General features: G+C 47.0%; 4 pseudogenes across 4 annotated transcripts; all 4 read right to left on the bottom strand.

Annotated features, from left to right (window-relative positions):
- Positions 1 to 11: 11 nt before the first annotated feature.
- Positions 12 to 4,350, bottom strand: LOC308239506 (histone-lysine N-methyltransferase NSD3-like; annotated as a pseudogene). Its single transcript has 2 exons — positions 3,036 to 4,350; positions 12 to 621 (listed from the first exon to the last, which is right to left on the bottom strand). The product of its transcript is annotated as a histone-lysine N-methyltransferase NSD3-like (transcript).
- Positions 4,351 to 6,353: 2,003 nt separating this feature from the next.
- Positions 6,354 to 9,811, bottom strand: LOC308239505 (protein CEBPZOS-like; annotated as a pseudogene). The gene is made up of 2 exons: positions 9,576 to 9,811; positions 6,354 to 6,436 (listed from the first exon to the last, which is right to left on the bottom strand). The product of its transcript is annotated as a protein CEBPZOS-like (transcript).
- Positions 9,812 to 10,355: 544 nt separating this feature from the next.
- Positions 10,356 to 12,260, bottom strand: LOC308239504 (protein BTG3-like; annotated as a pseudogene). Its single transcript has 2 exons — positions 12,243 to 12,260; positions 10,356 to 10,832 (listed from the first exon to the last, which is right to left on the bottom strand). The product of its transcript is annotated as a protein BTG3-like (transcript).
- A 3,386-nt stretch (positions 12,261 to 15,646) lies between these two features.
- LOC308239503 lies at positions 15,647 to 23,256 on the bottom strand (annotated as a pseudogene). The gene is made up of 3 exons: positions 23,055 to 23,256; positions 17,200 to 17,872; positions 15,647 to 16,445 (listed from the first exon to the last, which is right to left on the bottom strand). The product of its transcript is annotated as an uncharacterized misc_RNA (transcript).
- Positions 23,257 to 25,166: the final 1,910 nt, after the last annotated feature.

Below are 25,166 nucleotides of genomic sequence, written 5' to 3'. Positions count from 1 at the left end.
AAAAAAACTGTTTATAGAGCTGGCAGCAAAGAAAAGTTGGGAGGAAATGACAAGTTTGATACTTCTGGGATGGAGTTGGATAAGAATCTGAGTCCAGTTTCCTCAGTCGCTGCAGAGACAGCGCTGTCCTTGAATCTGACAGAGTCCTGCACTCCCCTGTGCGCTGACCCTTTCTGTAATCCAGCCTTCATTGTAGCCTGAGGAACTGTTTCAACCTGCTCCTTTTTGGTCTTCTTTGGCACAAGCACATTGGATTTCTCTGATGCACAAAACGAGTTCTAATTGACCTTCTCTGTTGCTTCTTTTCTGATCCCGCAGAACCAGATGTTGCTTCAGGAGAAGATATATTCTGAATTACCTTTTCATTTCTGTGGTTTGGTGTACAAATTATGTCTGTCTTGTCCCCTGACACTTATTTCCGTTTTGTTAACCAATTCCCTTCGTTGAATACACAAACTGATCGATACATTTCCCATTTCCTGTAGCATTCTGAAGAGCAAACACTTATTAAATTTTCACAACTGGAGACTGGAGCCATGTTACACTTCTGCACATCCAAGCTCCATTTGTGCATTGTAATAGAAGCTGGTAAAGATTTCCTGGCTGCTGCCATTTTCCAGGCTGTTTAATTAATTAATTTATTTTTAAAATTCTTTATTGTTGAAAGTATTAAAATATGTTCCCTTCCTCCTGCCATTGACCTCCCAGCCCACCCCTGACCCCCAGCCCAGGCCTTCACCTCTCCATTGTCTGTGTCCATTGGTTATACTTAAATGCATACAAGTTCTTTGGTTGATCTCTTATCCCCCACCCTGCCACCCTCCCCTGCCTTCCCTCTGAGGTTTACTGTCTGTTGGATGCTTCTCTGCCTCTGGATCTGTTTTTTGTTCATCAATTTATGCTGTTCATTGTATTCCACAAATGAATGAGATCATGTGATACTTATTTTTCTCTGACTGGCTTGTTTCATTTCGCTTAGCACAGTGGTCGGCAAACTCATTAGTCAACAGAGCCAAATATCAACAGTACAACGATTGAAATTTCTTTTGAGAGCCAAGTTTTTTAAACTTAAACTTCTTCTAACGCCACTTCTTCAAAATAGACTCGCCCAGGCCGTGGTATTTTGTGGAAGAGCCACACTCAAGGGGCCAAAGAGCTGCATGTGGCTTGCGAGCCGCAGTTTGCCGACCACGGTCCTAGGAGATGTAGCAGTAAACATATTGCTACTAGATATGACTGATATTTTGCTGCCTATGGATTCTTCTAAGATTGTTATGGTTTCCCGTCTTACATTTAAGTCATTTACCCATTTTGAGTTTATTTTTGTGTATGGTGTAAGTTGGTGGTCTAGTTTCATTTTTTTTGCATGTATCTGTCCAATTTTCCCAGTACCATTTATTGAAGAGACTGTCTTTACTCCATTGTATGCTCTTGCTTATTTTGTCAAATATTAATTGAGCATAATGGCTTGGGTCGATTTTGGGGTTCTCTGTTCTGTTCCATTGGTGTTTGTTTTTTTGCCAGTACCAGGCTGTTTTGAGAACAGTGGCTTTGTAATATAACTTGATATTTGGTATTGTGATCCCTCAAACTTTATTCTTCTATCAGGATGGCTGTGGCTATTCGGGGTCTCTTTAATTCTATATAAATTTTTGGAGAGTTTGTTCTACGTCTGTGAAATATGCCGTTGATATTTTAATGAGGATTGCATTGAATCTATAGATTGCTTTGGGTAGTATGGACATTTTAATGATGTTGATTCTACCAATCCATGAACACTGTATATTCTTCCACTTGTTTATATCTTCCTCTATCTGTTTTTCCAATGTCCTTTAGTTTTCTGAGTACAGGTCTTTTACCTCGGTTAAGTTTATTCCTAGGTATCTTAATTGTTTTGTTGCAATGGTAAATGGGATTTTTTTTTAGTTTCTCTTTCTGTGAGTTCATTATTGGCGTATAAAAATGTCATATTTCTGGGTGTTAATTCTGTATCCTGCTACATTTTTGCTATGCCTTTGTATTTGTTTCTATGTAATGTGAGTTGCTGTCTCGTTCTGGCCCTGGGCAACCTGCTTGAGGTCTGTGAAGTTGAAGCCCCGAGCGGTCCAATGATCCAGGACTCCTTAACCCAGAGGCTGGGTTTGCCTTGAGTCTCATACCTTTATTGTCTTTGCTCTGAGTTGTACTCCCTTCCCCATGGATCGGTCCCTCAGTTTTCTGCTGCAGATGCTTGGGGTCGGCAGGGGCACATGCACAGTTTCTCTGGTGTACGACTCCCTATGAGATCACAGAGCCCTCTGGCATGCAATTCACTGTGCAGCCCCGGCGCCCGTGGCAGGGTGGCACGCTAGGTCCCTCTGGCACGCACTGGCAGCACAGTCCTGGGGCTTGGGCGGGGTGCTCGGTGCCTCTGGCTCACACCTCAGTGTGGTCCTGGGGCCTGGGCAGGGCACCACGCTGGGTGCCCCTGGCTCTCACTGTCAGCCTGTCCTGGGGCTTGGGCAGGAGCGCCTCTGGTTTGAACTCACAGCATGGAGTCCTGGAGCGCTGGGTCCTGGAACCCGGGCAGGGAGGAGGTCTCTCTGGCGTGTGCTCACTGCAGTCAGCTGGGAGCCCGTGGTGAGGTAGCGCGCCACTCACTGCAGGGGTGTGGCAGTGGTCCCTTGCGAGTTACGGCTGGCACGTGGCTCACTGCGCGGGTTTGGCATGTTGTCTCAGGCCAGTCTGGGTGTTGGTGTGGCTGCACTCCTGGCCTCCGCTGCTCCTCTCTTCAGAATGGCACGGGCTCCGCACCAGAGCCGCTCCTGGCCTGGGAGTGCCTGTAAAGGTAGCAGGGGCTCCCTGTCCAGCAGAGCCTGATACTCCAGCCCCCAGACTCCTGCGAGATCCAACTCCTGCCACCCTGCCACCCTGCCACCCTGCTCATTCATCCCCCCACACACCACATACGTCCACACACTTCCCTCTCCTTGACTCACATTCTCTTCCTCACTGCAGTCCTGCTGGCCACCATGTTGGGATCCTCCCTCTCCAGACTATTTTAATGGGAGGTGGTTCTTCCTCTTTCACACTCGTGTGCTGCTACTGGCTATGTCTCTGAATCTCAGTAATTGATAATGAAAAGGCCCCATTCACCTGCATTGGTCTGTTCTGGCTGAGAGTACTCAGCATTGATCTTGGTCTCCGTTTTTTTTTGTTGTTGTTTTAAACTTTGGCTTTAGAGGCAGCATTCTTTTTCGCTTGGGATAAAGCCTCCTCAGGATGTTTATCAATATGGACAAAAGTATACTTTTCTATTCTTTCCTCTCCAGTCATTTTCAATGCTTTCTCTGCATGGGCAGTGTCAATATCCCATTGGGCATGATCTCTCTGGTCGGGGTTTCCGAATCTTTTGTTTCTCAGTGTGATTGCTGGCTTGTTTAGTTGCCTCAGCCAGTAATTCTTCATGCTGTCTATGACCTTTTTGCTCTCATACCCGTTTTTCATGAACCCATGCCCTCTCTGGTTGGTTGCTAAAAAAAAATTAGATTTGCTATTCCTGAGCACCTCTTGTGTTAATTTTGGTATGAACCTCGACCTGGGATCTCTTGAAACCATACAAGGCCACCAAGGATAGGTTCCCTCCTGAGACCAGACATGATCACCAACCTGGAACTTAACATTAGCAGACACTTCTGTTGTTGGAACAGAAGTTAATATTGGTTAAACCAAGGTTTCCTCTTTTAGTACTGGATCTTTTCTTTTCTTTTTTTCCCCCCCCAGAAACAACCCTTTCATTGTTCCTCGGATTCTAATTTGGGGATTTTGTGTGAATTGTTCTCTTCTGATATAGAAGAGTCATGCTTGTTGCTTTCCCCCCATTTTTCTGCTCTCATGCTTTGACTTTGTGTGCTCACTTGCCTGTATTTAATTTCAAAGGTATCCATAGAGGGAAGACTCAAACAATTCCCTGCCATCCTGGATAGTTTTGGTTATTTTTAGTTTAATTTCAGTCTTCTTTGGAATCACAGTTTGAAGTACTGAAGGAGGAGGTAGTAGCTGTGGAGGAGGAGATTTTTCCAGAATTTCATGTGATCTTGTGTTTGGAATTTCTGAATGGTAATAGTGGGGCTAAAGTTTCTAATTGCACCAAAGCCATTGGCTGATGCATTGTGATACTGATTAGAAGACTGGTATTTGGTTTGAGTTTCATACATGCCGATTGATGGTGGATAGCCATTTGTGAGTGGAGGAAGATCTGTTGTCATCAAAGGCCTCTTCCTAACAGATGTTGTTGGAGCCAGTGAGTTGAGGAGGTTGCTGAATTGTGTTTCCTGTGATCCCTTGCATGAAAGAGAGAGAGAAATCCATTGTTTTGCTCCAGCATCCTTAACACTTTTAAGTGCCCAGCCCGTTTTGTCTTCGGACGGAAAGTACAGTGTCAGTCACTGGTGACTGGCATGGGGCTTAAAGTGTTAACTTTACCTTTCTCTCATCAGGTTCAGTGTGTTCCATTCTAACTTACTGGATGTGTCAGTATGAGCACAGGAGAGACACGAAGGCCCAGAGTGGGACTGGGGTGCAGGCAGCCACTGGGGCTGCAGTGGGAGGAGATGGTACCAACGTAGGCCATATGAAATCCCTGGGCTAGATTTCTCTGATGCCAGATGCCTCTGCCATGGCGGCAGGCAAAGGGCCTGGCCTGGAGCTGAGAGGAGAAAGACTGTAGGAGGTTGTGTAGGCAGGGGAGGTGGAGGAATGGGGGTCGCAGTGCAGCTGCTGCTATCAGAGAGTGGCCTGTGGCTGGTGGCTGGACCAAGGCATCAGGTTCCTCCAGGTTTGAGGCTCCATTTGGCCTTCACCTACCTGACCTAGGTGAACAGTGGACAGGTCCCCGCAGCCTCTGCCTGGATTCTGGCTGTTGCTGCCACCACTGCCTGCTCCTGCCACCGTGCACAAAGTTCTCCCACCCCGACTCTCCTGCAGTGACCTTTGCACTTTGCACAGCCCTTTCTAAGAATGTGTTATAGCTTTTTTGATACGGCTGTATTACATTTGTTGGAGGAAAATCAGAAACTTTTCCAAAAGATGGGCTTTCTTCCAGAGTAGGTCTTTGAAAACAGTTCATTGAGTATCTTTCTTTTGTTTTTTTTGTTTTTTTTTTTTAATATATTTTATTGATATTTTACAGAGAGGAAGGGAGAGGGATAGAGAGCTAGAAACATCGATGAGAGAGAAACATCGATCAGCTGCCTCCTGCACACCTCCCACTGGGGACGTGCCCGCAACCAAGGTACATGCCCTTGACTGGAATCGAACCCGGGACCCCTCAGTCCGCAGGCCGACGCTCTATCCACTGAGCCAAACCGGTTTTGGCTCTTTCTTTTGTTTTTTTGTTAATCCTCATGTGAGGATATTTTTCCATTGATTTTAGAGAGAGTCAAAGGAAGGGGAGAGAAACATCTCTGTGAGAGAGACACATCGATTGGTTGCCTCCTGCATGTGCCCCAACCAGGGCTGGGGACCAAGCCTACAACCGAGTACATGCCCTTGACCAGAATCAAACCCAGAACTCTTCAGCTTATGAGCCAATGCTCTATCCACTGAGCCAAATAGGCTAGGGCTCATTAAGTACCTTTTGGTGAGCATAAAGAGAAACTAACCATAGTCTCTTTCTGTTTATGCATGAAAACTGCCTTTGGGATCTACTCTTCCCTAGTCTGGCAGGAAATCTCCAGAAGGTCTCATAGCCAATTTTTACACCTTAAATAACCAATCATCCTGTGGTCACTTCGAAGCAGTTAGTAGCCTAGTTTAGTGTAACAGTGAAAACCCTACATTTCTAAATATTGGGAAATTTCTGTCTACTCCAAACTGGCACCTTCATGGATTTTATAGTCTTGCTAGTGATGTGTGTGTGTGTAGGTTGAATATAGTACGTCTTTTTGCCTTTTCTCTTTTCATCTCCTCCCTCCACTTGACCACCACTCCAGATGTGGTTCCCAGGGAGAAAAGTGCATGTGGGGAAGAACACACCCTGGCAGGGTCGTTAAAGTTGTAATGTGAACAGTTGAAAACCTGAGCCTGTGCTCTAATGGGTCCATTTTGAACTTCCTAAAGAGACCGCAGACTGCTGGGTCCAGTCTCATCAGGTGCCTTTCTTCTAACTGGCCACTAAACTGCCCCTCACCCCCTAGTCTCCTGTGAGGCGCACTTGTGTCAGGGTCATTGCTTCCCTGGGTGCTCTACCTTTGTGCTTTCCTTTTCAGACAACGGAGTACACTTGCTTTTACAGGGCTCTCATGTCGACGATGGAAATCACAGTCCCTCTCTGCATGTGGTGGAAGTGCAGTTCCTATTTATTCAATCCAGCCTTATTGTATCGTCTGGCCAGGCTTTTTCAGCCCTCGATTCCCAATTTCATTTGCATGAGTCAGGCAGTAGTTCTGGTGTCCAGCTAACTGAAGAAGACAGGAGTCAAGTGTTCTCAAGCTTGTTTTCATTTGATTAAGGTCAGGAGGAGGTGATCCTTGTCTTGTCCTCATGAGGGTGGAGAAAATGCCCACCATTATTGCTTCCTCAGAGTGTACTGGTACATATTGACTTTGGAAACACTGACCTTTCCTCTTCAGGGCATCTTCATCCCTTGCTTCTCTTCCTCTGTGAGTCATATACTAGAGCATGTCTACTTTTATCTGAGGGGTCCATGGGTGCAGCCTCTGTCTGGACATTAAACTCCCCTAAATACCCAGGCTTTTGCTGTTCTCTCTTCTGTTGGGGTTTTCTGTCTCTCCAGTTACTTCTCTTGGGTGTTCCTTTTTAAAGTATAAGCAAAACTTTATTTATAACATAATACACACACCTTCCATAATTTCTTCACAGTTAGTCCAAAGGATAAAACCTCTGGCTTAATTAGAATTTGCGTTTTTCCTTACATATTCCAAAATCTGTCCATGTCAACTTTGGAATTTTAATCGTGCCTGATATTATGCAATAGGGTACACCTTGATCAGTGACCAAATTCCTAACTTTTGTTGTTCAACCATTTTTTTTATTTTTATTTTTTTAAAATAAATCTTTATTCAGATTATTACAATTATTTCTCCTTTTCCCCCCCATAGCTCCCCTCCACCCATTTCCCACCCCACCTTCTGCCCTTACCTCCCCCCCACTGTCCTCATCCATAGGTGTATGATTTTTGTCCAGTCTCTTCATGAACCCCCCTTACCCCTTTCCCCCTGAGAATTATCAGTCCACTCCCTTTTTATGCCCCTGATTCTATTATATTCACCAGATTATTCTGTTCCTCAGGTTTTTAATTCACTTGATTTTTAGGTTCACTTGTTGATAGATATGTATTTGTTGTTCATAATTTTTCTCTTTACTTTTTTCTTCTTCCTCTTCTTTAAGAATACCTTTCAGCATTTCATATAATACTGGTTTGGTGGTGATGAACTCCTTTAGCTTTTTCTTGTCTGTGAAACTCTTTATCTGCCCTTCAATTCTGAATGATAGCTTTGCTGGGTAGAGTAATCTTGGTTGTAGGTTCTTGCTATTCATCACATTGAAAATTTCTTGCCACTCCTGTCTGGCCTGCATAGTTTCTGTTGAGAAGTCAGCTGACAGTTGTATGGGTGCTCCCTTGTAGGTAACTAACTGTTTTTCTCTTGCTGCTTTTAATATTCTCTCTTTGTCTTTTGCTCTTGGCATTTTAATTATGATGTGTCTTGGTGTGGTCCTCTTTGGATTCCTTTTGTTTGGGGTTCTGTGCGCTTCCTGGACTTGTAAGTCTATTTCTTTCACCAGGTGGGGGAAGTTTTCGGTCATTATTTCTTCAAATAGGTTTTCAGTATCTTGCTCTCTCTCTTCTTCTGGCACCCCCATAATTCTGATGTTGGTACGCTTGAAGTTGTCCCAGAGTCTTCTTACATTATCTTCAACTTTTTGGATTTTTTTTTTTTGCTTTTTGCTTTTTCGGTTGAGTGTTTTTTGCTTCTTTGTATTTCAATTCTTTGACTTGATTCTTGTGTTCCTCTATTCTGTTTCTGGGTCTCTGTATAATATTTTTTATTTCAGTCAGTGTATGTTTAATTTCTAGTTGGTCCTTTTTCATATCTTCGAGGGTCTCGTTATATTTATCGGCCTTTTCTAGGATATTCTTGAAAAGCCTTATAACCGTGGTTTTGAATTCTATATCCAGTCGTTTGTTTTCCTCCATTTCTTTCGTTTGTGATCTGATTCTTTGATGCCGCATTTTCACTGCTTCCCTGAGTTGGTAAGGTAGATTTGTGTGCTAGGTTTCCAATATGGCCCAGTGGGTCTGCCTCCCCAGTTAACCTGAGGTGGACACTCTTGGTGCACCCCTTTGTGGACTGTGTGTACAGCCTTGTTGTAATTAAGTCTTTATTGTTGTTGGTATCACTGGGAAGAATTGACCTCCAGGCCAGTTGGCTGTAAGGATCAGCTGTGTCTATGCTGGGAGAAGTCCGGTGCTGGAGACAGCCTAATAGGATTAGACTTGCCAAATTGCAATAGCCTCTGTGCTCAGCTTGGATGGCATGGAGTCTCAGTCTTGGCTTCCCATCAGCTTTGCCCTCACGCGCACGTGCGTGCCTTCAGACCTCTGCCTTCCCGGCTCCCGAGTCTCTGCCCGAGAGTCCAGACTCCCCCCACAAGAGCGTGGGTCCCCAGGGGCTCGCCTGGAACTGGGGTTCACTGCAGTCAGAACTGGGGCTCAGTGCAGTCAGGAGCCTCTGACTCTCTTCCACTAGGGAAAGCCTGTGGCAACCTCCGCAGCCTTTGTGCGCACTTTCAGTCCTCCGCCTTCCCCGGCTCCCGAGTCTCCGCCCAAGAGTCCAGACTCCCCCCACAAGAGCGTGGGTCCCCAGGGGCTCGCCTGGAACTGGGGTTCACTGCAGTCAGAACTGGGGCTCAGTGCAGTCAGGAGCCTCTGACTCTCTTCCACTAGGGAAAGCCTGTGGCAACCTCCGCAGCCTTTGTGCGCACTGGCACGTGCGTGCTTTCAGTCCTCCGCCTTCCCCGGCTCCCGAGTCTCCACCCGAGAGTCCAGACTCCCCCCACAAGAGCGTGGGTCCCCAGGGGCTCACCCGGAACTGGGGTTCAGTGCAGTCAGAACTGGGGTTCAGTGCAGTCGGGGGCTTCCTTCCCCCTTCCGCCAGAGAAAGTCAGCCAGGCTTTCAGCCGCCCTTCCTCTCTGCGTGCACAAAGACCCTTTGCCGTACCTCCAATTCTCTGTGAGCTTTTCTCTTTCCTTCTAGTTGTAGAATTTTCACTCAGCCAGCTTTCCTGTGGTTCTGGATGGTGTCCATTCTGTCTTTTAGTTGTAGTTTTGAAATTGTTGTGCGAGGCAGCAGTTTAGGTGTTTACCTATGCCGCCATCTTGGTTTCTCCTCTCAACCATTTTTCTTTTTTTAAATATATTTTTTATTGATATTTTACAGAGAGGAAGGGAGAGGAATAGAGAGTTAGAAACATCAATGAGAGAGAAACATCAATCAGCTGCCTTCTGCACACCTCCTACTGGGGATGTGCCCACAACCAAGGTACATGCCCTTGACCGGAATCGAACCTGGGACCTTTCAGTCTGTAGGCCAACGCTCTATCCACTGAGCCAAACAAGTTAGGGCTCAACCATTTTTCTTGATCTTGCTCTCTGACTCCATACATTCTAGAATATTTGTTGGATTTGTAATAAACTTGACTTGCGTCCATCTTATTAAACAAAATATATGCTCAAAAAAATGCCCACAAATTCAGCTACTAAAACTCCTTTAAAGATCTTCTTTGCCAGTGGTTCCAAAGTGTGGGCCATCCATACTCCCCGCTCTGGGTAGACCAAATCAACCTTGCCTTGGATGTTTTCCTTTTAAGACAGTCTTTGTCCATTCACTTTCGCAGACTCCATATGTCAGCCATGGAAAACACAGTCATTCTTTCAGCAGGTGTTAGAAGTGCTATTTGCTCCAAACCAGTCCTCTCTTCTATAGTCAGATCCAGTCAGTTCCTGCCCCAGGCTCAAGCTTCATTGAATCACACACTGGTTCCACTGTCTAACTCCAGGGGACATATGTCAAGCTTTCTGAAGGTGTTTGTCAGTTGCTTGAGGCATGGGGAGAAGTAATCCTTGCCCCTCCTTTGTGAGGGTGGAGAAAATACCCACTATTGTCCCCTTTTCAGGGTCTACATGCAAAGTTTCACCTTCCATTCTTGTGCTGCTGGGGGAATTGCAGAGTATGAACTTTTAACTTTTAATATATAATCAGGCTTATTCTACCTTCTGTCAACATCAGCAGAGTCAAAAGCAGCTAGTGAGGTGGTAACGTGAGGATTAGTCCCGTGATTCTAGGAGGAGGTACCTATGTTACTGGAATTGGGAAATATGATTTATTCTTCCTTCCCTCATTTGGATAGCCAAATGGAACAGGAGGAGGTTAGTGACTCTGATAGCCATTCCCTCAATAAATTCCTGTTTTCTTTTTGGGCAGAGGCCACATTAGAAGAGGTGGAATATCCATTTTGAAATGTGGTACACGGGGCTTGGGGTTGTAGTCACCAAACTGGGTTTTACTTCTGCTTCCTTGTTTCTTCATCTGAAGAAGAGGATTCCAAATGACAATCAGAGGTAACCTTCTCAAGGTCCCTAGTAACTTAGAGATCTCATCCTTGCTGTCATCCTCGTTTTCAAAGCTGACAACAATGAATGCATTGCTTTTCTTTCCATACCGACAGCACATCTCACATTGGTCCACCCTCAGAATGAGTTTCTTTGGCAAGCCCAGGTCAATATACAAGATGTGGCTGCTCTCACAGGCTTTCAAGATGTTAGGATCGCTCTAGCTAGTTTGGCTCCGTGGATAGAGTGTCGGCCTGCTGACCGAAGGGCCCTGGGTTTGATTTGGGCAAAGGCACGTACCTCGGTTGCTTGTTCCTCCCTGGCCCTGGCCCTGATGAGGGTGCATGCAAGAGGCAACCAGTCAATGTGTTTCTCTCACATCAATATTTCTCTGTCTTTCCCTCTCTTTTTCCACTCTTTCTAAAATCAATGAAAAAATATCCTCGGGTGAGGATTAAAAAAAATGATAGGATCAACTCTGAAATTTACTGACATGAATGCATCTTGTGGGTCTATCCTTTCTTTTGAGGATACCAGTGATTTTTTTTTTATTAAAAAATATATTTTATTGATATTTCACAGAGAGGAAGGGAGAGGGATAAAGAGCTAGAAACATCGATGAGAGAGAAACATCGATCAGCTGCCTCCTGCACACCTCCCACTGAGGATGTGCCCACAACCAAGGTACATGCCCTTGACCAGAATCGAACCCGGGACCTTTCAGTCCGCAGGCCGACGCTCTATCCACTGAGCCAAACCGGTTTTGGCTACCAGTGATTTTTATATGGTATACTAGAGGCCCAGTGTACGAAATTTGTGCACAGGTAGGGTCCCTAGGCCTGGCCGGCGATCAGGGCAGATCGTGGGCCTTCTGACTGCCGGCTGGGGCCTTCCTTCGTTCCGTGCCACCCCTTGGTGGTCAGTGCACATCATAGCGAGTGATCGAAATCCCGGTCTCCTGGTCGAATTCCCGAGGGGACACTTTGCATATTAGCCTTTTATTTATTTATTTATTTATTTATTTATTTATTTTATTATTTTTTTTTTTTAAATATATCTTATTGACATTTTACAGAGAGGAAGGGAGAGGGATAGGGAGCTAGAAACATCGATGAGAGAGAAACATCGATCGGCTGCCTCCTGCACATCTCCCACTGGGGATGTGCCCGCAACCAAGGCACATGCCCTTGACCGGAATCGAACCCGGGACCCCTCAGTCCACAGGCCGACGTTCTATCCACTGAGCCAAACCGGTTTCGGCAGCCTTTTATATATGTAGATATTTTATTAGTTTTTACTAATACATTCTCATATTGCAAAGAATTTTGTATAAGCATCTACGCATTAGTAGTACAAGCATCTTTCTTTTGATGTTTGAATCATCAGAAATAACATAGAACTGTATATAGTGGACATTGAAGTTGATTTAATTAGACTTCATGTTTTCTTTTTAAAAGCCTCCAAAGACAAAATTAGCTGAAAACAAAATTAAGATGATTTGAAATTGGTTTAAAGTTAAAAAAAATTGTTTACTAAACTACTGGTCTTCAGCACCATTTTTGTTTTCTTAGGTTTTGATGTAGGTTCCTCTTTGTCTGTTTCTTGCTCTTTTGACTGGTGTAGATAATACCATTTTCATCACATTCATCATTACTATCAAATTTAGTATTCTTGCTCTGAAACTGTACTTTTAGCAGACCTCGTTTGGGTAGCTTTATTTCTCTTTCCTTTTCCTTTAAATCTGCAAGCCTTTAAAATTTTTTTAAAAAATTGATTTCATAGGAAGGGAGAGACAGAGGGATAGAAACATCAATGATGAGAGAGAATCATTGATCAGCTTCCTTCTGCATGTCCCCTTCTGGGGATCGAGCCCAAAACCCCAAGCATGTGCCCTGTACAGAATTGGAACTGTGACCTCCTGGTTCATGGGTCGATGCTCAACCACTGAGCCACACTAGCCACGCAAATAAGCATTTTTTTTTTTACTTCACTTTGTTTAGGGATTCTTGTTGATCTTCTGTGATTTTTTTAAAACTAACGTTTATGTATTTATTTACACATTTGATAAAAATATCAGTTAGGGGGCCCCTCCCTTCCTGCCTGGGTCCCGCCTGTCTCCAGCCAGGCTTTTGACCAGCTTCGGACAAGGGGCCTAGTGCTGGGGGGCTTTTCTCTACATAGGCAAGGGCTCCCATGCAGGCACTTGGGGGGGGGAGGTCTGGGGCCCAGGGGCCTCTGCAGTATATTCTCAGGAGCAGACACCTTTCTAGGTTTTCTCTGGAGTTGGAGGGAGGGTTTCCCTTAGGAATGGGGTGGAGGTTTCCTGGGCAGGGGTGGAGTTTCAGCAGAGAAGAGGTGGGGGGTGATCTGGCAGCTGGAGGTCTTAGGGCTGCACCCTGTCTGCAAGGGTGTGGGGGTGCTCGGTGAGGACTTGTCCTAGAAGGAGGGTGTAGGGACCAAGCCCTAGGGGGATTAGGAGGGTGTTTTCAGCACACCCCAGAAGAAGCTCAGGGGTGAGAACTGGGGAAAGCCCGAAGGTAATTTGAGCACATTTGGGAGTTTGTAATAGAAGAGAAGCATGTATCTAGAGAGTCTTAGAGACCCTGACATGCATTGAAGAAAAAAAAATGTCAGTAGTAAAATCATTATGATGACATAAGTAACTGTACAGACCTACCCCAAAGGAGTCAAATTCTCCAAAATCAGAACATGAGCAACACCCAGCTCCTTAACACCTCTGCGCTCACACACACGCTATTGTTACACCTACCCATGCCCACCAATCAGAGGCACTAAGTGAAGACATAACCCAGGGCCTCTTCTTGGCTTGTCAGGTCCTAGAGATGAGAAGAGAGAACTGATCGATGAGAGAAGCTGGGGCTGCTCAATGCATATCTGCTCTGCCAGACTCAGAGAAGGCAAGACAGGAAGCACCAGGCAGTTATTTCTTTGGCACAAAACTTCACAGGCAACAAAAAGTTTCAGGGGCTTAAGTTAGTGTCTGGTTTAGATCCAAGTAGGAAAAAAGGGGAAAATCTGATCATTTAAATTACTAAAAAAGGGGGCGGGGTGGAGGACTTAAAACTCGATCCCTATTCTCCCACCAGATGGCAGCATGACCATAAGCAGAATCAGTGAGGCCAAACTGATACCATTTGACTGTGACTTCATTCAAACAGCATAGTTTGCTTTTATTTTAGCTCTGAAGAGAGGAGGCAAAACTTTCAGAGTAACAAGAGACTCACATAAGCTCATTACATTAGTGTGTGGGGCAAGACTTTATCTGTTGGTTCACACAGCTTGTCTACAGCTCTGAAAGCTCCAGGGAGTGGCCCAACCCCACTCTTCCACCTTTATTTAGCCTTCTGAGATGGACAAGTCCTCGGCATTCAGTCAAATGTAAAGTCTGAAAAATAATGTCAAAATAAAAATGTTGTTTTCTAGACAGTGGGACTAGAGAAATTCTACTCAACTCCCAAATCCCTACTTTAAAAATTTTTTTTATTGATTTCAGAAGGAAGGGAGAGGGAGAGAGAGAGAAATATCAATGAGGAGAGAGAATCACCGATTGGCTGCCTCTTGCATGCCCCCTACTGTGGATCGAGCTGCAACCCGGGCATGTGCCCCTGATTGGAATCGAACCCGGGACCTTTCAGTCTGCAGGCCGACGCTTTTTCCACTGAGCCAAACCATCTAGGGCCCAAATCCCTACTTTTTGACACAAAGATTTATTTATTTTTTATTATTTTTTAAATATATTTTATTGATTTTTTACAGAGAGGAAGGGAGAGGGTTAGAGAGTTAGAAACATCGATGAGAGAGAAACATCGATCAGCTGCCTCCTGCACACCCCCCACCGGGGACGTGCCCGCAACCAAGGTACATGCCCTTGACCGGAATTGAACCCGGGACCCTTCAGTCCGCAGGCTGACGCTCTATCCACTGAGCCAAACCGGTTTTGGCTTTGACACAAAGATTTAAAAATATATTTCAAATTCAGTACGTGAAACACTGAACTAATAAACTTTTAACATAAAAAAAAATAAGCCTGGCCAGTGTGGCTCGGTGGTTGAGTGTCACCTATAAGCCAGGAGGTCAGGCAAGTGCTGGGGTTGCGGGCTCAATCCCTAGTTGGGGGAGTGCAGGAGGCAGCCAATCAGCAATTCTTTCTCATCACGTTTCTGTCTCTCTCCCTTTCCCATTTTCTCTGAAATAAATTTTACACACACACACAACACACACATACACACATATACACTAGTATATAAACTAATGGGAAATGTTTTAAGCATTTCTCCACTGATCCTATCAAGACAGTAGTAGTACAGTAAGCTGTTGTCTGAGAGAATTGGCTTCCCTGTGTTCTTGGTAAATGGGCCAAGGAACGAGGTGTCAAGCCAGGTTAACATAGTGCACGAATATAGAAGAACTGGCCAGTCCAAAGGGAACGGCTTTGGGTAGTCAATGGGTGGTATTTGGGAGGGGAAGAGAGAAATTTCCTGGTACAAACTTTATGTCCCTCAAGATAGAAGCAAGGTGAGGACAAGGCACTTACACTGTCAAGCAATAGTTTACATCCATTCAACATAGGACAATCACAATTCCAAGAGCACTCCCAATGACTCCTCATTGAACCATCAGCTGGCCACCTTCACTTTCCAGTTGGACCTTCAGACTAAAGGAAGTCCAAATGCTGCAGAACTGATGGTGGAAACTAGAATGTTGGTAGAGGAAGCAAAAACAAGTCATCCCCTTCTGGCCTGAACTGCGTTTTGTTCCTGATTAGCTTACTGGAATACTGAATTGAAAAATGCTTGGCCTGAGCATATGACAGTGCCCCTAGGGATGCCTCCTTATTCTCTGTTTTGATAAAGAACAAAGAAGGCTCTGAGTGAAGTCAGACACCAGTTATTGAATTATCTTGCCCTGGTAGTTACAGCAGATGTTTTCTAGTACCTGTCCCCATTCTGTAGCAGAGTGATAGGGACTGAGACAGGGCTAGAAGCAGCCTGTCTCTTCTTATCCCAAAGTCCTTCAAGCATACTCGATCAGGGCAGGACCACAACTTCCACTTGGAAGACAGGGTGGTGGCCTTGGCTTCACCCATTTCCACATGTGATGTAGTCCTTTACTTTGATCTCCATGTTCTTGACTTTCAGAGTGGCCATGTGCAGCTTCTCCAGGAAATCTGGCATACCACTGGAAACCATACAACTCACAGTAGTGAGGAAACACAGTCTGGGGATTGTCACTGTATGTCAGCAAGTAGTCAAATGAGTTGTGGGGATGGATAGCCATTTGGGATTCACATGATCTAACTCTTACAAATTCTGGAGACTCCAGCACACTAGGGTCCTCCACAGCACGTGACACCAACACCATCACACTGATCCACGCTGTTCCACCAAACATCAACATAAGCCCCTGAGTATAGTGGATAAGGAAAATATGAAGAATCTCAAAACCACTAATGATGTCCCCTCTCAATCACTTCCAACTTGATTACCAGGGCATCCCACTTTTTTTCTGTACTCTGTAACCAGCTGAACATTGAAGAACTGCTGGGGAGTCACATCTGTGTAGGTTCCAAAAACTCTGTACTGATAAAGATGGGTGCCTGTAATAGGGCACCACCACAGCTTAAAGTGATTCTTATCCATCACCATTTCCCTTGGTTCCTCTTTGCCCCAGGAATCTTCATTCCCTGCTGTTTGAGATTTTGGTTCTGGAGGGTGGCGCTCAGCCTCAGGGCTCAAAAACATTTCCCTCCAACCATTTCATCTCATCAGTGGATCTCTGCAGCTCCTCCTCCTGGATCTGCTCTGCCTGCAACCTCCACAATCATGGCCCAGGCATGTACAGGTGGCCAAGGGGACGTAGCAGGCACTATCTGAGCAGAGGCGACCGTAGAGTTGCACCTTCTACGACTTTCTTCAATGTTTCTTTTTCCACATCTTTGTCTAGTACTTCCCTGTCACTGTGTTCCTTAATTGTAGGTTACCATTATTTGCATCTTTGGCTTTATCTAGTGCAGGGGTCCTCAAACTATGGCCCGTGGGCCACATGCAGCCCGCCGAGGACATTTATCCGGCCCACCGAGGACATTTATCCGGCCCGCCGGGTGCCGCTGCATGTGCTGCTTAGCAGCTGACTCGTCCCGGGTCCGCAGTGCGCATAGGAATTTGTTCATAGTTTTTTTTTTAAAACTATAGTCCGGCCCTCCAACGGTCTGAGGGACAGTGAACTGGCTCCCTGTTTAAAAAGTTTGAGGACCCATGTCTAATGCTTCCTTAGCTTTTTCTCTAAATAGGATTATTCCCCCTTGCTCTTCTGACAGTCTTTCCTTTTTTTCTTAGTCTTTCCATTTTATTTTATTATTTTTTTAAAATATATTTTATTGGTTTTTTACAGAGAGGAAGGGAGAGGGATAGAGAGCCAGAAACATTGATGAGAGAGAAACATCAATCAGCTGCCTCCTGCACACCCCCCACGGGGGATGTGCCCACAACCAAGGTACATGCCCTTGACCGGAATTGAACCCGGGACCCCTGAGTCCGCAGGCCGACGCTCTATCCACTGAGCCAAACCAGCCAGGGCAGTCTTTCCATTTTAATTCACCATGATTTGAGAAAAGAATGTGCAAATCTCCTCTGCAGATGTGATCTAGGTTCCCTGAAAATTTCAGCAAGCAAAAAGTCTTTTCTTCCAGATATTTCATTTCAGCATTTTCTGCTAACTTTTGTTTTTCTTCTTGATCTTGTAATTTAGCTTCCATTTTATTTTGCTTTCTTTATTATTTCTTGCAAAGTAATCTTTCTTGAAAATTGTTAGCAGCAGAAAAAAAGAAAAGTGTTAGCAGATCTATGTCATTGTATCTTTGTTTAGGGGTCTCCATAAGCTATTTAGCAGATTCAATGCTGCCAAGCACAGCAGATACTGATCTCTTCAATGCTTTGTGCCATGTTCTTCTTATCTGAATATTTAGTACTTGACCTTTAACTTCTAACTATTCTTTTATGTCATTAAGTGTCGCATCAGTAGGGAAGCCTTTAAACAGATCGGTTTTTCTTTTTCTCAAACAAATCTGTTTTACATCATGTTTATACTCACCAGTAACTTCAGGAAGGGGTTTGTCTGGAGATCTTTGGAGTTTAATTTTATCTTCACTTATTTCCATGAGTTCTGCCTTTGATTTGTTCAATGCTTCTACTATTACAGTAAAGTTTGTTATATGGTATAACCCAGTGGTTCTCAACCTTTCTAATGCCGCGACCCTTTAATATAGTTCCTCATGTTGTGGTGACCCCCAACCATAAAATTATTTTCGTTGCTACTTCATAACTGTAATTTTGCTACTGTTATGAACCATAATGTAAATATCCGTGTTTTCCGATGGTCTTAGGCGACCCTGCTAGCAGTTCTCAACCCCAGGCTCCAGCATTCCTTCCAGGGGACCCAGTGCATCTGCCAGATGCAGCCCATTTTGGCACAGGACCCTTTTATATATTTTAATTGCAGTATTAGAGTCAATTTCTCAGCAAACCTCTCAACTGCTTCTTTTTTCAACTTGTTTTTTAACAAACCTTGTGAAAAGAAGACAATGGCAGCAATTTTGTTTTTCATCTTTTCTGCTGCTCTGGAGCCATAGGTTCAGTGGCCCTCTATTTCTGGGTGGGAGACCAGGGGTGCCACTTCAGGGGCCAGTGCCCGGCAGCAGGAAGGGCAGTGAACCTAGCCCAGTTCATGCAGCTCCCACCTTCATATTTTCAATGTTTAATTAAAGATGCTAGAACACTAGCCTTGTTCCTAGCTGAGAAGTCACCGTGTGTCACAATCTCATCCTGTGTCGGCTCTCAGTCCAGAGTGGAAGGTCTCCTGCAGTCCTTGCTAAGATGACCTAACTTTGAATTCCTTTGCAGTGTATTCTGATTGGAATTTGTTCACTGTGTCTGCTATTGTGTGATTGTTGAGCTTACCTTCATGGGCATAAAGAGAAAGTTCTTTTTTTTTTCGATGTATACAAATTGGCTTAGGTATCTGTTCTTCCTATGTATGGGAAGTAATATCAGGAAGTTTCCATAGTTATATGGTTGCTCTTAACCTATCCTGTGATCACTTCCAAGAAATGAGAAACCCAATCTAGAGTAATAATATAACCCCAACTCCTGAATATTGAAAATTTTCTCCTACTTGCAGTTGACACCTACTGTTTATTGGCCCTGTGTCAACAGAAGTATTTAATCTTATTTTCTCTCTGAGCCTGACTTTCTTCTAGGGTAGGTGGGAGATATTTCATGACCTTCACTATGTGTGAGATGAAATGAGATGATAAATACGAAGCCTTAATATAGCTCTTGAGATTAAACACCTGTCAATATAAGAGACATCCAAACCTGTGAAGAATTTTTTTAGTTTATTTAAGCCAAAACTGTCAATAGTTGCCTGGAAGCAAAATCTCAATGGACTGAGATAATACTCCAGAGCATGTCAGTTTTGTACCTTATTTTTTTTAAAAAAAATATATTTTATTGATTTTTTACAGAGAGGAAGCAAGAGGGATAGAGAGTTAGAAACTTCGATGAGAGAGAAACATCAATCAGCTACCTCCTACACACCCCTTACTGGGGATGTGCCCACAACCAAGGTACACGCCCTTGACCGGAATCGAACCTGGGACCCTTCAGTGCGCAGGCTGACGGTCTATCCACTGAGCCACACCGGTTAGGGCTGTACCTTATTTTATTATACCGTACAATCAAAAGAGGAGACGTTTGTGGGTTACATGAAATCTATTGGTGATAGGTTAGGGAGGCAGGAGAAAGCAAAGCGGGGAAAAATCTGGGATAAAAAGTGAAATGATAGACATAAACTTTTACATAGGTTGGTATGGGATGGTTAACAGTCAACAGTTAATAACATTGAGGGGATTTGTGGTCTCTGTAGAGTGGTGCCTATGCTTTGAGGGGTCTGGAAAAAGGAAAATTACTTTGATATTCCAATGATATGTTATCATAGCTGTAAAAAGAGACTCAGTTGAGGTAAAGATTGACCTTTGTCAGGGAAAATACTGGCCTAGGACATGACTACTCACCATAAACTGCTCTTAGTTAAAGATATTTTAATTTCAGACCTTCCTTTGTGGTTGCTTTAGGTCTCTGTGTTTGCAAGTTTGCCATGCAGGCCTTCCCTGAGCTAGTCAGGTTAGCATGTGGCTCCTTTTTGTCCACGTAGCATAGCTGCCTTCCTTGTAGGATTGGGGTCTTCATCCAAGTCAGAGAATAACTGCATACTTCATAAATATAACTAGACAGAATGAGTGAAAATAGAAGTGGTGAAAAACAGAGAAAGGGAATTTCTGGAGTGAAGTGGAAAAAAAGACGAGGAAAGAGGAGATGGGGAAGAATACCAGGAAGTTGTGATGGGGCAAAGTGGGGAAAAGCCAGTGACTTTTCTCATCCATATAATAGTCTGGGAGAATGCAGACCTTCCACATCTGGGACTGCTTTCATTTCTCTCTAGGCCTGAGTCCTCCTGATTGTTCTTAGAGAGAATTTATATATTGGAATAGCTCCAGTATGATGTTATCCCTGCACTTTCAAGCCTGGGTATTTAGACTTGGGGATTTTCTGAGTCAGCCTGTTTTGTATATTTAAAAGCCACATACAAAGTCTTGGTATTTGTAGGCTGTTGATGTCACAGCAGCTTCAGGCACCTAGTCAAAGTAGGTCTATCATTGTGGGGAGCCCTTCATGTTGTGCACCGGCGCCGCCATGACCACGCGAGCGCAGACACACGTTCTTTGGTGCGAGCTCTACTTCTGCTGCCAGGCAGCTACAATCACACGCAGGACACCCCCACCCTTCCAGCCCAGGCTCTACCTCGCAAGAGCTGCCCTGCCCTCCCCCTCGGCCTTCCCCCCCGCCCCCCCTCCCCGGATTCCAGGCTGCCTCTACTCCCACATCAATCCCCACCCCCCAACCTCCCCTAAACCCCCCACCCCCAAGCCCTGCCACGTGGCCTGCTGGCCGCTGCCCGCTTTTGCGCCTGAGCCTTGGGGCGGACCAGCACGGCGCTCAGCCCGACTCAGCGAAAGCTGTGTTTCTGGAGTGACCAGTGAGTGGCCTGGCCTCAAGCGCTCCCGTCCTCTGCACGGTTTCCACGCCCATCTCTTCCCAAAAGCCTCAACACCGCACACCATCCCCCTAGCAAATGGAAACTAACCTATCTGCCTTGGAACCGCTTGCATTTTATGCTTGTAACAGTTTTTTCCTTGAAGTGATGTGTGTGAACAGTGCCATGACTACCCCCGCTAGTTGCAGATCTTTCAAGTCCCGAGAAACTTGCGAGAAGAAAGGTCTAATCATTCATTCTCCAGCAAGCAAGGGCAGCCAGGCACTTAGGTGACCTAAGTCTGTCTCAAGGTATCTTTTCTTCTTCTTTTTTCCCCATCAAGACTTGAAAAGTTCCCAGAAGACCAGACTTTCTCCCAGCACGTTATTGTTCCATTTTATGACAATTATCCCATCACATTATAGGGGCCAGAATCCCTTTTATCGTCCTGTGAGCTCTTGTCATCTTTCTGAATCCCATAGAAGTCTATTAGACTGTCAGCTGCCTGGGATCTAAGTCGATGTCGAATTCATCTTTGTTTCCCAGGGCACCCGCACATGGCATTTGCTACTGTAAGCACTTGATTTTATAAGTAACGCCTAATACTCCCCACAGCCTGTCTCAGTTTCAAGCTGTTTGCACGGATTATATCCTTACACCTGCGACGACCCTTCGAAGCAGATAGGACACCTGCCCTGTTCACACTTGTCCCTCATCCCAGCCCTGCCCTCTCTATGCCCCGCCCTCACGGCCGCTTGCGCATGCGCCCTGGGGGCAGGCCGCAGGGCGCATGCCTAGGCCTAGGCCACCCGGAAGCCTAACTGGTGGAAGACCCATTGATGGCGTCGACTGTGCCTGGTCTCTCTCCTGCCCTCCCTTCTGCCGGCTCTCAGCATTGTTTGAGGCCCTGCTCGTCCTTCTAGGGCCCATCTCTTCCCAAAAACGTCGTTGAAGACTGGCCTCCCGCCTTTGTTGCGACTGGCCTGCCAGATTACAGGAGCCGAGTCAGCCGGGCCTGCCGGGCCTGCTGCCATTACAGGACCCGGGCCTGCCGGGCCTGCCGGGCCTGCCGCCATTACAGGACCGGGCCTGCCGGGCCTGCCGCCATTACAGGACCCGGGCCTGCCTGGCCTGCCGGGCCTGCCGCCATTACAGGAGCCGGGCCTACCAGACCTACCCGGCCTGCCGCCATTACAGGACCGGGCCTGCCGCGCCTGCCGCCATTACAGGAGCCGGGCCTACCAGACCTACCCGGCCTGCCGCCATTACAGGACCGGGCCTGCCGCGCCTGCCGCCATTACAGGAGCCGCGCCTGCCGGGCCTGCCGCCATTACAGGAGCCGGGCCTGCCGCCATTACAGATAAGGGGTCTTCGCCTGTTTTACATCCTTCTCATCCTTCCCCACCCCTCACCTAAAAAGCCTCACTGCAGCACACCATCCTGCCTCCTCCCCAAAGGTGAAATGAACCCTCTGCCTCTGAAATGTTTGCCTTTTATACCTTTAACATTTGTTTTCCTTTTCCTTGCGCTGAACTGGGTGAACAGTGCCCTGACTTCCCGCCCCGGCCGTAGCCCTTGTAAGTCCTGGGAAAACTTGGAGAAGAAAAGTCTAACCTGAAAAGCAGTATCTCAAGACAATTTATTCTCTTCCAGCAGGAAAGGAACGTTTCCGGCCTGGAAGTCACAGCTTGGTGACTTAACACTGTGTGCCTTAAGGTATGTCTTACGTTTTAAAATCAGCACTTGGTGAGTTCCCAGAACTTACCTTTTCTCCCAGCACCGTGTTGTTCCATCTTCTGACAATCACGCCATTCCTCACTCTTTCACTAGAATGGCAGGTGAGGACTGGGGCAGGGCAGGAGAGATAAGACCCAGCACCCACCAAATGGGTGGGAACCATTGGCCGTCTTTATGTCCCCAGGATCCCTCCTATCTTCCTGAGCCCTTGTCATCTTTCTGAATCCCACCGAAGCTGTCCTAACTGTTTGACTTTCTCTATTAGGTTGTCAGCTACCTGGGGTCCAAGTCCATGTCAAACTCATCTGTTTCCCAAGGCTCCTGGCACATGGAATTTGCTATTGTAAGTACTTGGTTTTGTAAATACCACCAACTGCCTGTCTGGGTTTCAAGTTACTTTCACATATTATGTCTTTGCTCCTGTGACAGCCCTTTGAGGCAGATAGGAACCTGCCCTTCCCAAACTCACCCCTCACCCCAGTCCTGTCCATGATAAGTTTTGCTTTCTGTTCCCTGACCCCTGTCTTCCGTGGGTATGGGAAGAAACATATGAAGCCACCTCCCTTTTGCTGAGAAGGGGAGAGCTTGTCCTTACCCATAACATTGTCTGCCAGCTCTTCACTCTCCCGGGGCGTGTAGATAGCAGTCCTCTGGCTAGGGGGCTCTCGCTGCTCCCGTCCTCCTCCTTCCCTGGCCTCCTGTTCCACATGCAAGGGGAGTGGGGCACTAGGGGTTCGGGACTGAGTCCGAGGGGTTCGGCCCAGGCGTCTGCTGTGAGATGGGCTTCGGTGATCCATCCTCCTATCTAATAAAGAGGGAATGTTCTAATTGATCATCACTCCATCACAAAGATGGCTGTACCCACAGCTGAAGCCAAGTTTCCATAAGGAGCCTTAATGAGCAATCAGCAGGGACCTGAGGCTACACCCTCCCCCGCCCCCATAGGGCTTGTCAGGGGACTTCAGGCTGCATCCTCCACCCTGGCACCAGGCCAGGGGACCTGCTGCTTGACGGGGGACCTCAAGGTGGGCTTCCTGTCCTGGTGCTGGGCTAGGGGACCTCAGATTGCTCCCCCCGCCCCAGCACCAGGCTGGGGGACCTCAGGCCACGTCCCTCACCAGGTGGGGCTTGACAGGGGACTTCAGGCCGCACCCTCCCACCCTGGCACCAGGTCGGGGAAACCTCAGACCATATCCCCCGCCCAGTGGGGCTTGATTGGGGACCTCAGGCCATGCCCCCTGCCCAGGAACCCGGCCAGGACACCTGAGTCTACGCCCCTCTGCCTGGCTGGGCTTGACAGGGGACCTTAGGCCATACCCCCCCACCCAGCGGGGCTTGACAGGGGTCCTCAAGGTGCACCCCCAGTGCTGGTTCGGGGGAACTCGGGACTTGCCCCCCGCCCCAGCGCAAAGCTGAGGGATCTCAGGCCACGCCCCCCACCAGGTGGGGCTTGACAGGGGACTTCAGGCCAGGCCCCCCACCCTGGCACTTAGGCCGGGGGACCTCAGACCACAACCCGTGCCCTAGCACCGGGCCTGGGACCTGAGGCTGTGCCCCCCTGCCTGGCAGGGCTTGACAGGGGACCTCAGGCCATGCTTCCCACCCAGCGGGGCCTGACAGGGGACCTCAAGGTGTACCCCCAGTGCTGGGTCGGGGGAACTCAGGCTGAGTCCCAAGCCCAGCGGGGCTTGACGGGGGATCTGAGGCTGCATCCCCTTGCCAGTGGTGTTTGACAGGGGACCTGAGGCTGCGCCCCCCTGGCGAGGCTTGATGGGGGACTTCAGGCTATGCCCCCCCACGCAGCGGAGCTTCACAGGGGATCTCAGGCCATGTCCCCCACCTGGCGGGGCTTAACGGGGATCTCAACGCATGCCCCCCACCCTGATCTGGGCTGGGGGACCTCAGGCCATGCACCCCATCCTGGCGCCAGGCCAGGTGACCTGAGGCTATGTCCCCTGCCTGGCGGGGCTTGACAAGGGTGGGACTGGCCAGGTCTGGATCTAGCCCAATGGGGGGCGGGGACTGGCTGGGTCTGGGTCTCACGCGATTTTTGAGGCGCATGTGGGTGGGCGGGGACTTGACTCTGGATCCCCTGGTGGACCCCAGACTCTGACAGGAGGAAGGTTTTCATATACATTTTACTAATTTTCTTTCATCTCTGACACTTCTATTATAAAGGGCAAATAGCAATATTAAATTATTTTCTCTAATTAATCCCGTTTTAATGTGCATGAATTTCATGCACTGGGCCACTAGTGTTGAATAAACAGCCACGCAGCTCAGTGAATTCTAGGCCCTATGCTGGGCCTCTAAGTTTGGGAACTGGGAGAGGAAGCTTGGGTAGAGAGTTATTTCCTAACACTAATGCTCTGGGCCGAGCTGAGGTGCCCCAGTTGGCAGCAGGGGTTGCCTACCAGGTGGGCCCGTGAACCGCCTGCCCACTGGAGAGAAGGCCAGATAGGCCAGCTCCCCAGCACCAACTGTGCGCCCCTCAGTTCCAGCGGAATCCTTTGGCAGTTGACGTTCTGAGTGGCAGTTTGCTCTGAATCCTTCTGTCCAATGATATTCTCTGAGTGCCTGCCTCCTGCAGGCAGGCATTGTGCTGTCACAGTGGCTGTTACGGGGGGCTTGGGCAGGGGCACTGCCCCCAGGGCACTCACCAGCCAGCTGGAGCCAGTTACCCATTTTAATAGTATAAACCCATCAG

This window comes from Plecotus auritus, assembly GCF_963455305.1.
Source record: "Plecotus auritus genome assembly, chromosome: X".
NCBI classification, from domain to species: Eukaryota; Metazoa; Chordata; class Mammalia; order Chiroptera; family Vespertilionidae; genus Plecotus; species Plecotus auritus.
The sequence above is the reverse complement of the archived record's forward strand: the minus strand, read 5'-3'. Positions and strand labels throughout refer to the sequence as shown.